This window comes from Ctenocephalides felis, unplaced genomic scaffold, assembly GCF_003426905.1.
Source record: "Ctenocephalides felis isolate EL2017-DRISC unplaced genomic scaffold, ASM342690v1 CF-g0.4_SCAFFOLD_01592, whole genome shotgun sequence".
NCBI lineage: Eukaryota > Metazoa > Arthropoda > Insecta > Siphonaptera > Pulicidae > Ctenocephalides > Ctenocephalides felis.
The window spans coordinates 1-12,848 of NW_020537746.1; the positions used below are offsets into that span (position 1 = coordinate 1).

At 31.0% G+C, this 12,848-nt stretch overlaps 1 pseudogene; it reads right to left on the reverse strand.

The window, feature by feature from the left end:
• Nucleotides 1-39: 39 nt before the first annotated feature.
• Nucleotides 40-12,848, reverse strand: part of LOC113372118 — a 33,509-nt pseudogene continuing 20,700 nt past the window's right edge.

Sequence of the window (12,848 nt, forward strand, 5' to 3'; positions counted from 1 at the left end):
GACATGAACATATGATTATCAATATATGAATATTTTTACCTGAAGCGTCAAAACCAGGAACAGAACACAACAAAGCTGGTACATTAGAACGCAACTCGTTTCCGACGATTTTGCTGAAGTCCATTTCTTGTTCAGCATTTGGCATAAATTGCTCGCCAAGTACTGCAGAAACCAGAAGTTGGGCTGCAGCTATTGTTCTATCAGGTCTGAACGCCTAAATAAAAATAGATACAAATGTTTTCATAAATTCTTTTAAACTGATTGTGAGTTTTAATTACTTACCTGGATCAGTAAAAGTTGGTGCATAGCAGTTGCAATGGGCGATAGAGGTTTATCTTCTTGCCAAAGTCTTGGAACATTTTGTTCGGGCGATCCTTGCTGCAACCATGCTCCCAACTCCGGAATGGAACTTATTTTTTCAGCCAACTTTCTGAACGCTGGCAATCTGCAAAATAAAATATAATATAAATATACATTAGGGTGGTCCTTAATATAGACATTTTCGAATTTTCTTGCTCCCAAGGGCTCATATGGTTCCAAATTGATAAAAAACAATTCTCTGAAAGTTTTAGCTTTTAATATTAACCCTTTCGACTCGGATGCCGCCGCACCGGCGGCATAATCATTTTACCGTTGCGCTCGGATGTCGCCGCTCCGGCGGCATGGTACGTTTTACTGTTCCGCTCGGATGCCGCCGCTCCGGCGGCAAATCGTCTCGTCGCAAACTTAAAATATTTAATTTTTTTTTCATTCTTTTGAAATTAATTCACTATTACATTAATTTATTGATTAATTTATTAATTTTATAAATAAATATGTAACAAAATTAATATTAGCTCATGAACCCCATAATAATTTTTTGAGATGTAAATTTTACTGGATATGCTATTTTATATATATTATATATTTATTATAATGGTAATAATTTTGGTAACATATTTAATTTAATTTTTGTTTCCTTGTCTATCAGGATTTATTATTTTGTAAGCCATTATAATAGATATTATAATAGTAGTAATTATTTTTTAAACAATATAGTATGGTTTCGAGCGCACTTTTTATTAATTTTTAAACTTTTCTATTTTATTATCATAATAACTATATTTAAAACCAATATTACCACATTTTGAAAAAATCCGATACAAAAAAAAATCCGAGTTGAGAGATATGTATAGCACAATAATATTCCGAGCGCAGCGTACCGACTAGCAGTCCGACTCCCGAGTGGAAAGTGTTAACTTTTAGATAGAGCGCAATTCAATCAAACTTCGTATGGAAATAGCATGGAAAAAATTTTGAAAATTAAAAAAAAAATTTTTAGGTATAACTTCGCGACAAATGAATTAAACGTGAAAATTCGTGTCATTTTTTATTGAAAATTCGATGCTCTGCTAAATTTTTGAAACATTTTTCATGCTATTTCCATACAAATCTTTGATTGAACTGCGCTCCATCTAAAAGACAATATTAAGAGCTAAAACTTTCAGAGACTTGTTTTTTATCAATTTGGAACCATTTGAGTCCTTGGAAGCAAAGAAATTCAAAAATGTCCATATTAAGGACCACCCTACTATACAAATTGCACCAAGATATCAAGTTTAAACATTTTACCTCAACGAGAGTTTGTTCACAGCCTCTTGCTGCTCCTGACTTAAACCTTCGACAGGACCAGCTTGTACCTGCGCAGCAAGTCCTTCTTGGCACGCAAGAAGAAGTTAAATTCGTTATCCAAACTTGTTCGTTGACAACGCCTTTCAAATGAATTTTGCACAAGAGGATTGCAAAGGTTAAACGATCAACGTGCAACATACCACGAGCGACCCAATCGTAACAAACCTAGGTAATAGACATTTGGTTAATGGTTAGTATTTGGAGTACTTAGTGCAAAGTTAGTTCTACTCACTGAGAACAGATCTTGTGTAATAAAGCCTAAACGTGTTGTGTGTTCGCTGACACCATCCAAATGTTCATTCTTGTACAAGACGGAGCTGAAGATGTCCAAGAACATTTTCAAACTGTACTGGTACAAGAAGTGTATCTGGTTCAACGAATCCATCGTGAAGTATATGTTACTGCAAGCCTGAAACAAAACAACACACTCCTTCAGTACTTGAAATTTATGACATTTAGATTTCGATTTATGACATTTTTGAATATATTAATTTTCACTTCAAGAAATACAGTGGTACCATCCCCTTCATATTATAAATATCTATTGTTACTAATTATATGTGATATCTTACAAATACAGCAATTTTTGGCTATAACTGAGTATTTCTTAGCTGTGAAATATTTTTCTTCGTCTCTGATACTGCTCTTTTTTTCAGAAAAGAGCCTAAACTTTTTAAAAATTTATGCGAATCAATGGATATACAAGACCTCAACTTTTGAAGATGCTCTAATCGAAGATGTAATATTAAGTTTCATAAAATAAGACAAAACTAGCTGTAAGTGGAATTCTGTCTTAAGGCAATTAGGGCATCGTGCCTTAAGGCAAATTGCTGGAACTTCCCGTACCAAAAATTATTATTTTTTTTAAAAACGATTAACATTTTTGAAAAAAATTTACTTTGAAAAAATAAGATTTTTGAGAAACTATAAATTGGACAAAAAATTAGTTTTTTTTTAAAAAAAAAATTTTTTTCTTTATTTTGACGTATTGTGGAAGATCTGAACTTTTTTTTCAAAGCAATCGTACTGCTTTAACTGCATAAGGACAAAATATAAAGCGCGTAAGCGTCGCGTCGCTATCTAACGCATAAGCATTGGTACGGAACCCATAGGAATGTTAACAAAATGTGTACTTATTGTTAAAATCTCTATAAAATATCTGATAATTTGATGTGCATATGTCTAATGATCATTTTTGACCGCCAAATGGCTCATTTTTTTACTTTTCCTCTATATCTCCGAAACCTACCTTCATGAAAAATTGTATAGATGCTTCATCTTGTCAATACAAATAAAATGTTTTTGAATTATTCAAATCGGACGCTCCGTTCTCTTAAAAACGGAGGTTACCGTTTTTGGCACTTTTTGCCCCGTATCTTCAGAACGGCTAGACCTGCCTTCGCCAAAAACTAATTAGCACGTCTCCTTATCAATACAAATCGAATTTTTTTGAATTATTGAAATCGGTTGATCCGTGTTACGAAATCGTCGACGAAAATTTGTATCCGCACATACATACACACACGTACATACATACATACATACACACACATACATACATCCATTTTTTCTAAGGTATGCCAAAATGTTCAGAAACCTTTGAAACGTAAAGATATAAAAAATTTTCATTTTCGATTTTTTTGCGATTACTATAACTTGTGCCCTACGGGAAGTTAATTATTTAGCATTCCTTCATTTGCATTTATATATAGGTTGTTTTATTATTAAATTGTAAAATTGGTGAATTGTATATCTAATACATCTAATATCTATTTATTTACTGAGATAAAGGCAAATACTGTTGGGAGACGGTCTCGATTTCACCAATAACTTTATCGTTTCTTCAACTTTCTGTCCAATATCTGCAGCTTCTTTCTTGAGTGTTCCCAAAGTTGTGTTGTGATCACAGAATCGTCGTCCAGGATCTTTCCTTTGGCATCGTTCAGAGCCTGCAGAAGACTCTTTTCCAGTTGGCGGAGTCTCAAATGGAATTCACCTGAAAATAAAATAATACAATGGTAGATAATGGTATGTTAATCCTTTCGAATCGGATGCGAAATGTTTGGGCTAAGTTGCATCATCTTATATATAAAAGTGGAGCTCTTTCAAATGTCCGAATAAAACTCGAAAACGGCTGAATCGATTTGGCCAGTCTTAGTCTTGAAAAATTCGTGCCAATCCAGAGATGGTCGGAAAGGTGAGATATTATTTCAAAATCGCGTAGAAACTTTACATTTTTAATTTGAAAATTTTTGTTGAAGCGTAATGTAAATAAAAACAATGGACGGTGGCTAATACTTGAAATGTCAAACGTTTTTGACAGATGATGTTCGATTATGTTTAATAGGATGTTTTACGTGAATATTATTTTTTTATGATTAAATTGTAGCAAGTAGTTTTGTTTGTAGTTTTATTTACATACAAAAACGTTAGTAAACGGGCCGCAAGTGTTACTAGAAACTCAAAATATCAACTTTTTTGAAATGTTAATATGAAAATGCACTTTTTGGCATATTTTTCTCAAACGCGAAGCTCATAAAGATCTCATTTGTATCATTATTCACTCATTGGTATTTATAAAGCATTTTCTAGGTTATATTATTTTTTATTTATGTTATTTAAATTCAGAACCTAAATTTGGTATCGATCAAATGGACACTTTGTCGAATAACATTTTCCCAGTTATAATTTTCCAGAATTTATCGCAGAATAGATAGTAATATATGAAGGTCCGGGATTAAAAAGGTCCACCACCGACGAGTCAAAAACCAGTAAAGTTAAGCATTGTTTAACAACCTTGCTGTAACCTTGATTCTTATGACTTTGCTATCGGAAGATAAACGGTAATCTTGAAAATCCATAATAAAAGTATTTCTTCCGTTGGTAGTTTTTTAGCATTAGTTAAAAATGTAATTATTTTGTAAAATACCTTTAAAATTAAAATAAGACATTAAATATGTTTGCCACCTGGCCATTCCAAGTTACTCCGCCTATAGAGTAAATAAGTCTAGATAACAAATTTTTGAAAGACAGCTGAAAAGCACATTTTTACAATGATGAAAGAGATGGCAGTTTTACTGAACGTAGCCAGATAATTGTTCGTGTGAAATGTGTTATCTGTTGTGATATAGTTGGTTTGATTATTATAATATAATTAATATTTGCTCAATGTCATATTGGACTTTTACATTGACTAATTCATCGAATGTTACTTGAAACCTTTCAAAAAGCAGGTCAAAGAAGAAATACTTAATTCATTTTCTATCTCTCCTCGCAGAAATTTGAAAATTTCTATAAGCTCAGTAATATTATTTACAATTATACACAAAATCAAATATACACAAAAAGAATGTGAAAAACTTGAAACGTAATCAATAAGTCGAAAGACCAAACAAGACTTAGATTGGATTATACCACGTTTTCTATAGAAAGTGTATGAAACTTTTATAATACCTCATTTTATATAGCGTTCAAACAACACATCCTTATGCACTTAAAGTATTAATATTTTGATTCTCTAGAAATTGTTTAGAATATACCTTACTTAGCAAAACAACGTTTGCCGGGTCGGCTAGTTTACTAATATTTTCTTACCTTGTAATTTCAGCAAATCAGATCGCTTCTCATCGATGTCAGGTCTCTCAGCCTTGAGCACCTGGTTAAGACATTGACTCTGCAGAGAGCTTCGAGTAACCGTGAAGTTAACAAAAGTGACACGACTGCAAATATCTGGTGGAAACTCTACAGTCGGATCCCTGGTCGACAAAAATATGACAAACGATGGTGATAGATCTATATCCTGGTCTCCTAGAGTAATAAGAACACGACCACCAGTACGACGCAATTCGCGATTGAGAACGGGGTTCAGGATTGGATCATAGTTCTCCACATCCTAAAGAAAAAAGACATACATTTAGAATATGTTCGCGCTATATCAAAGGGTGCGATATATATTGATAGAAAACAGAAACTCATCAATCGAAAATCATACAAAAATCAAATCAAGCAATACGTTGTCAAAAACATATTAAAATTATTGTAAATACTATTATGACTTATAATTAATAATAAAATAAATATATTCAGTTATCAATAAAGTATTTTACAATTGGTCCTTCATAAGGCAATCAATCAAAACAACCATTCAAAAAAAAACATTGGTCCTTCGAGCCGGATTTGACGTCCAGCAATCGAAGGGAATAGAATACTTCAAACTTAAAATCAAGCAAAACAAGCATAAACCAAGTAAATCAAGATTAAATAAAGAGGAAGTTCAAAACAGAATAATTTAAAGATTACAATAATTCAATAAATAGTCTTCAAACAAATGTCTAAATCCTACATACCTGTACCAGCAAAGGATTACCAAACCGAAGTGCAGACTCCAAGTTCTTCCTGAACGAATCATCCAGGAAACTAGTTTTAGTGATCTTGCGATCCTTGAACTCGTTCATTATAAATTCTGTGGCTTGTCCAGAGGGATCGATAATCAGTGGATAACGGTTGAAACGCTATAAATAAAACATCTTATATATAAAAATAGATTGCAAAATGTGTTGGTAAGCGCATAACTCAACAATGCCTGGACCGATTTGGCCAATTCTTTTTTTTAAAATGTTCGTTGAAGTCCAAGGATGGTTCTTACGGCGAAAAAAAAACCGAATAATTGCCGGGAAAACCCTAAAAACAGCCATTTTCTTTTTCTCATACTCATAATTTGAGCTTTATTGCTATTATATATAGTTCATATTAAATTGCAAGCACTCACTGTATACGTGGTGTGTTCAAAAAGTACCCGGAATTACTAATAATTAAATTTCGCGGGTCTGGAGTGTCTGATTGTCAAAATTTTTATTGTGTTGGTATACATGCCCCTAAAGTATGATGAAATTTTCAGCTATATTCACTGTTTACTTTGTCTGTGGTAGTCGCTAAGGTTCGACGTGTTTTTCTGAGCTCGGCGATTTTTACAATGGAAGAATTGAAAAAGTCAAAGAATTTGTATTAAATTTTGCGTAAAAAATGAAATAAAGTGTTGCAAAGTGCAAAAATTCACCAGATATGGCTCCGTGTGACTTTTTCCTATTCCCAAAGTTGAAGAGACCCATGAAAGGACGGCGGTTTTCCTCGATTGAAGAAAATCGCCGAGAGTGCTCAAGGACATATCAAAAAGTGAATATCAAGGGTGCTTCGAAAATTGGAAAAAAACGCTGGCATAAGTGTATTATATCTGGGGGGGACTACTTTGAAGGGGACCACATTAATGTAGACGAATAAATAAATATTTTTTTTAAAAAACGAAATTTACGAAAACTTTTTGAACAGACCTCGTACTCCTTTTAAACGATTATGCGGATTTTGATAAATCTTTCTGAAGTTTGTTAAGGCAATTTTCTAGGGTGTATGTGATTATAAAGTACTGGGATGTATGAGATTATAAAGTACTGGAATGTATGTGATTATAAAGTACTGGGATGTATGTGCAATATTGTAGAATTAAATGGAAAAAAATGTAAAAAACGACATGACATTGCTTGCATTGAAAACAAATAAAAACTATCATCTACAAAAATTTCAATTTACTTATGAACCTAGACAATATTAGAATATGTATAATAAATTTATGATTATGAATCATAATCATCAGCCGAGATGTGCCAAAAATTAAAATAATATTAAATACAGTATATGTATGGCAGATTGAATGATACACTTAAAATATGAAATTAAGTATTAATCCGGGCCGGTCCTACCTTTAATGCGATGCATGCGAAAATAAAAGTGCACGCCTTAGGGGGCGCCAACACAAGATTCGGATATTAAATTTTCAAAAGAGTTTTTTTTTTTCAATATATAATTTCTCTGCATCTTTTACTAATCTTTCCACAATATTTTTAAAATTCGTAACTTTTGAACAACAAATGAGAAAGTGAAGATGAGTACATACAATTCGGCCCTCACAATATCGATTAGGAGAAGTTTAAGATGCAATTTTGGATATCTTAAATGATAAAAAAAAAATTAATTTAACCCAACATAAAGTACCAGTGTTATGTTATGGTTTTGGTTATGTTATACTGTTTAAAAGACTTCAATTTTCAATATAGTGTGGGAATTGAGACTCATAATTTTATTTAAAGCAGTTCTACATTTAACATTCGCTCATATTATAAATGTATATGCATTTTGGCGTGAAGAGTAATTTAAAAAAAACTTTTTAGGTAAACTGTAAATATCAGTAATATTAAAAAATTGTAGACATGGATACAGTTATGCATATATTTTGCAACATACCTCAAAGATTTTAATATTACCTTAAGCATGATGGCATTTTCTGTGCACAAGTCATCAGTCGGCAAAGCATTTGCTTGCCAACGTAGTCTTTCATCAGGGTTTGACAAATATTCTGTACGGGCAATGTCTTGTCTGAACAAAAGACAGGCTTGTTGCAAATGTTGACTCCAGGTTGCAAATAGGTTGTGACGATACTGAAATAAATAGATGGTAAAAATAGAATTGATGTGATAATAGTGCTGGAGTTTGTGATGGTTTTACTAACGTGTTGATCAAAGTATCCACCATAAGCAATAAATGCAGCTGATAACAAAACATCTCCGACGATTGTTGACATTTGTGATCTGAAGGTTTCGCTTGTGGCTTCCCATCTTTCCCTTTCGATCACCAGAGATTTTAACAAGGCAATGGAACGGTCAACCTAAAATTAAAGATTCACATTCATAAAATACTCTAATACATTGCCAAGTGAATGTGTGGGTCATTTATCTCACCTTGGCTTGGACATTCTCCAAATCGTTCTTAATAGCCAAAGCCTGCGAAATGAGCTGAGCATATTCTTCCTTGTACGAAGCAATACTTTGCTCCAATTGAGAAATCAACGTCTTAACTTCTTCTCCACGTTTGATGTTAGTTTCAGCTTGGACTTCTAAGGAATGCAATTCTTCACGAAGAGGTTCCACACGTTTCAACATATCAGCATACTCGATCTAGGAACAATAAAATTTGAAAAATGATTTATTTATAAATATGTAAAACAAATTTATGCAAGTACTTACTTGAGCTATTGCCCATTTCACCATAGGACCACAAGCCATACTGGCCCTGTTCACTTTTTCAAAGTTGTAATCAGGATTGCTCAAATACCTGGTCTTCATCTTTTCACGAACATCATCACTAAAGATTTGAAAAAAGGATATTATTATATTTTGAATATTATTTGCAACCAACTACCATGCAACATTTTTATAAATAGTTAACATCACATGCAAAAGCAACTACATTGCATTAAAAAAAGCACAAAAAGCTAAAGAATAGCAAGAACAGATATATAAGATAAGACTAATATATAACACCTTGTACCTGAATAACAAATATTTACATTTTTCCAAATTCATAATACTTATTACTATCATATAACTTCTCCAACCCTAATTTTTCTTTATTGTTAGTGTTAAAATCCCATGCCAGATCTAACACAAACTAAGAAATAAATATTTTTAAAAATTAAAACTGTAAACAAAAAACTGTAAATGTGGATTAGTATATAATTATATTTCAATTCTCCTGAAATATAAATTAAAAAATTAAGGATGCTTCACCCATTTTGGACGCCACTAAAAACAAACACAAATGGGGTAAGTAGATACATAAAGATAAATGTAACATAAAAATAAATGATAAATAATAATAAATAAAATTAATACTAAACTGCTGCAAAAATTAAGAATAATGATAAATATATAATAAATTAAAGAGATACAGAATAAGTTCTAACATTAGTTAATTTTAAGTACTACATTTTATACTATATTAAATTTACATATTTAGTTACTCTAAATACAATAAGAGTTTCTGAAAAATTAATGTATAATGAAATATTTTTGGTACGTTGTTTTGGAAAATCAATGTATTTTCAATTTTCAATTTTTAATTCTTTAGACGTGACCAAATATGCTTCTAGTGTTGTAAATATTTCATTCTAAATCTTATCATTAGACTTTTTTTGTTAAAAATAATTTGGTATTTTTGAAGATACTACGCCAATGTTTCTGTCCTAAACAATATGAATACTATTCGTAACGAATTAATTTTAGCTTTTGTTATTTTAAAAAAATGAAAAATAAGATTCGGATTTTATTTTTTGGATAAATAACGAATTAATAAAAATTATATATATATATATATATATATATATATATATATGTGTGTGTTAATTTAAAATAATGAAAATAAGATTTGGTATTTTTTGGATAAACCTTCAATTTTTTGTTCCAAACACTAAATTCTATACGTCATCTTTAATTATATTGAATGAAAATTTGTGGATTTTTTGTTAATTTAAAATGTGTAGAAAAGAACCTGGATTTTTTTGTTGGATCGCCCAACATAAAATCTTATATATTTGTCACGATTTTTTTATATTGAAGTTTTTTTTTTAATAATTTTAGATACCGAAGATTAAAAATATATTTTTCAGATGTACCTCAACTTATTTGTAAAAATAGAAAATCCAATTCCTCACGAATTAAAAATATAAATATTGCCAAAACAATAAAGAAGTAAATAATGTATCTCTTAGGTAATAATATCTAAAAAAATAAATAAATATTACAATAAAAAAATAAACAAATACAAGTACAATAAACAAGAACATAAACTAAAATAAACTCAAAATCAAATCATATGCCAATGATCAGAGTTGACCAAATTTTGTTTAAACAAAAACAGTGATTTTCAGTTGGTATTAAAAAAAAAACATTTGGAGAAATTTCTAGACATTAAAAAAAATAGTTTTTTCATAAAAGCTCATAAAATTATATTTATTTCGATAGCTATATTTTTTGTCTGATATGGTCGTTATCATATTCTATAAAAAAGAATGGAATCAAATATAAAATATATGAAATAAAAAAATATAAATACAATTAGCTAGATAAAGAATTATAAATGCCAACTAAAATTTATTTAAATAAAATTAAATTGGTGAACTTGATCTGGCAGATTTTCTAAAAAAATTAATTGAACCAAATATAAAAACATGAAATAAGGAAGTATAAATGCAATTGGATCAAAAATTATAAATATGTTAGGAAAAAATCTCCTAAAAATTATTTTTATACATTATGTATAAATAAATTGCAGTGCTTAATACATAAGCTGCACAAAATAAAATTAATGAAGTAATTTTTAATACCAAAGTTCGTAGCAAGAGCTTAAAAATGATCAGAATTAAAAAAAATTGCAGTGAAAACTTATAAAATGCTGCATATGAAGGTTCTGTACGAATCAGAGATATGAAACTTGATGAAGGGCAAAAAAACCTCCAAAAGGGGGCTTGTCCATTAATCACGTGATCGATTTTTTAAGGATTTACCCACTTGGTGATAAGTGGTGATATTCAAAATTACCCCTCCCCCATCAAACATCACGTGTATTTTTAGTTATGAGAAAAAATTGTAAATTTTTGTGAAATTCTTTATTTTTTTATTTAAAAAATTCAGGTGAAAAATTCACGTGCTCTGCCCTTTCTCTCGTGATATTTCGTTATTTTTTGTCAACCTCCCACCCTCTAGAAATTCGATGTGATTAATGGGTGCCCCCAAGGCCTTAAAGTTAGGGGGCGTCCATTAATCACATGAGCAAGTTTTTAAGGATTTTTGGACCCCATCTACCCCTTGGAGATACATGGTGATATTCAAAATTACCCCCCCCCTCGCCCCGGATTTTGATTTTTTGTCCAGGATGTCCCGGTTTTTCGAAAATTAATAGTTAAATTTACAAAAATTAAGAAAACAAACTAACAGATGCTATTTTTTCAAATTAATTACGAAGAAAATTGAATACAACATATAGATCGAAAAATATAAGATATAATATCATAAAGATAAAGAAGTATTGCATATTATAGTCAAAGTATAAATCTTACTAAAACTTCTTACTGAAAGTCCGCAATTATGATAAAAAAAATTGATTTAAAAAAACTTTTTTATTACGTTTTTTTTATTGTATTCTTATAACAAAGAAATGAAAAATTATGTATTATATAAAGTCTATAAAAAATTATGTTATATAAAATATAAGTTATATAAAAGATTAACACCCCCCCCTCCGACGTCTCGGATTAGCATAACAAAAAATTGCCGCCCCGGGTTTGACTTAAAAAAAATATAAGACCATTATTAATGGACACCCCAAGGCCTTAAAGTTAAGAGATGTGATGTTGGAGAAGATTAAAAAGATCGTCAAAAGTTAACAAACGAAGAAATATTGCAGGATTGTGGTAAAAGAAAAAACTCTGCTGGATTTATACGATTGCGAAAGAAAGGTAACAGGAAAGAAACCATTTAGAGTAAATATTATCTTCTGCACAAGGCCATTGAAAAAAATAGAAGAATTGAAAAAACTAGTATGACTTGGTCGAAAACCGAGACATATGACATTGTGAAGGAAGCACGAAAACACAACGGATCTATCGGAGGTCCAAATATCACCAATAATAATAAAAATGTAAATTCAATCATATATCAATTATCAATTATCCTCCTTACGTAATGTCCTCCGTGCTGAAATTGGACACGATGGAATTGATGAAATTGTCCCTCATAATGACCGCCCTGATGGACTTCCAATCGCTCGCATTCTCGCCCAGGAGCAGACAGATCGACTCCAAAGCCACTTTGACGATCGCAGGAGGATTCGACATGGTACGAACTTCGACCAGGTGCTGCTTCTTGATCGACTTGACGGCTTTTGGTTTTAGAGATACATGAATTTTATGTTGATTAGAAGATGATGATTATGAGCCCGAAGTAAAAGACTCATGTGTGCATTAGTGTGGTCCTTAATATGGATGTGTTCGTTTTTCTTTGCTCCCAAGGGCTCAAATGGTTCCGAATTAATAAAGAGAGTACGCGTAAGGTTCACACGCGATTATAGTAAAACACTGTACTGTACAAAGTAGCAAATTTAAGTTAAGTGAAAATAAGTACATCATATAACAATTTTGAATAATGTTTATCAGTAATATGGTAACACTCTCGTGATGCACACATTTATTAGTGTCTACCATTATACACATTTATATAATGATAAATTATAAATTATATATTTATAATAATAGCATTGAAAATATGTATAATATTTAAAAGCAATAATGTAAT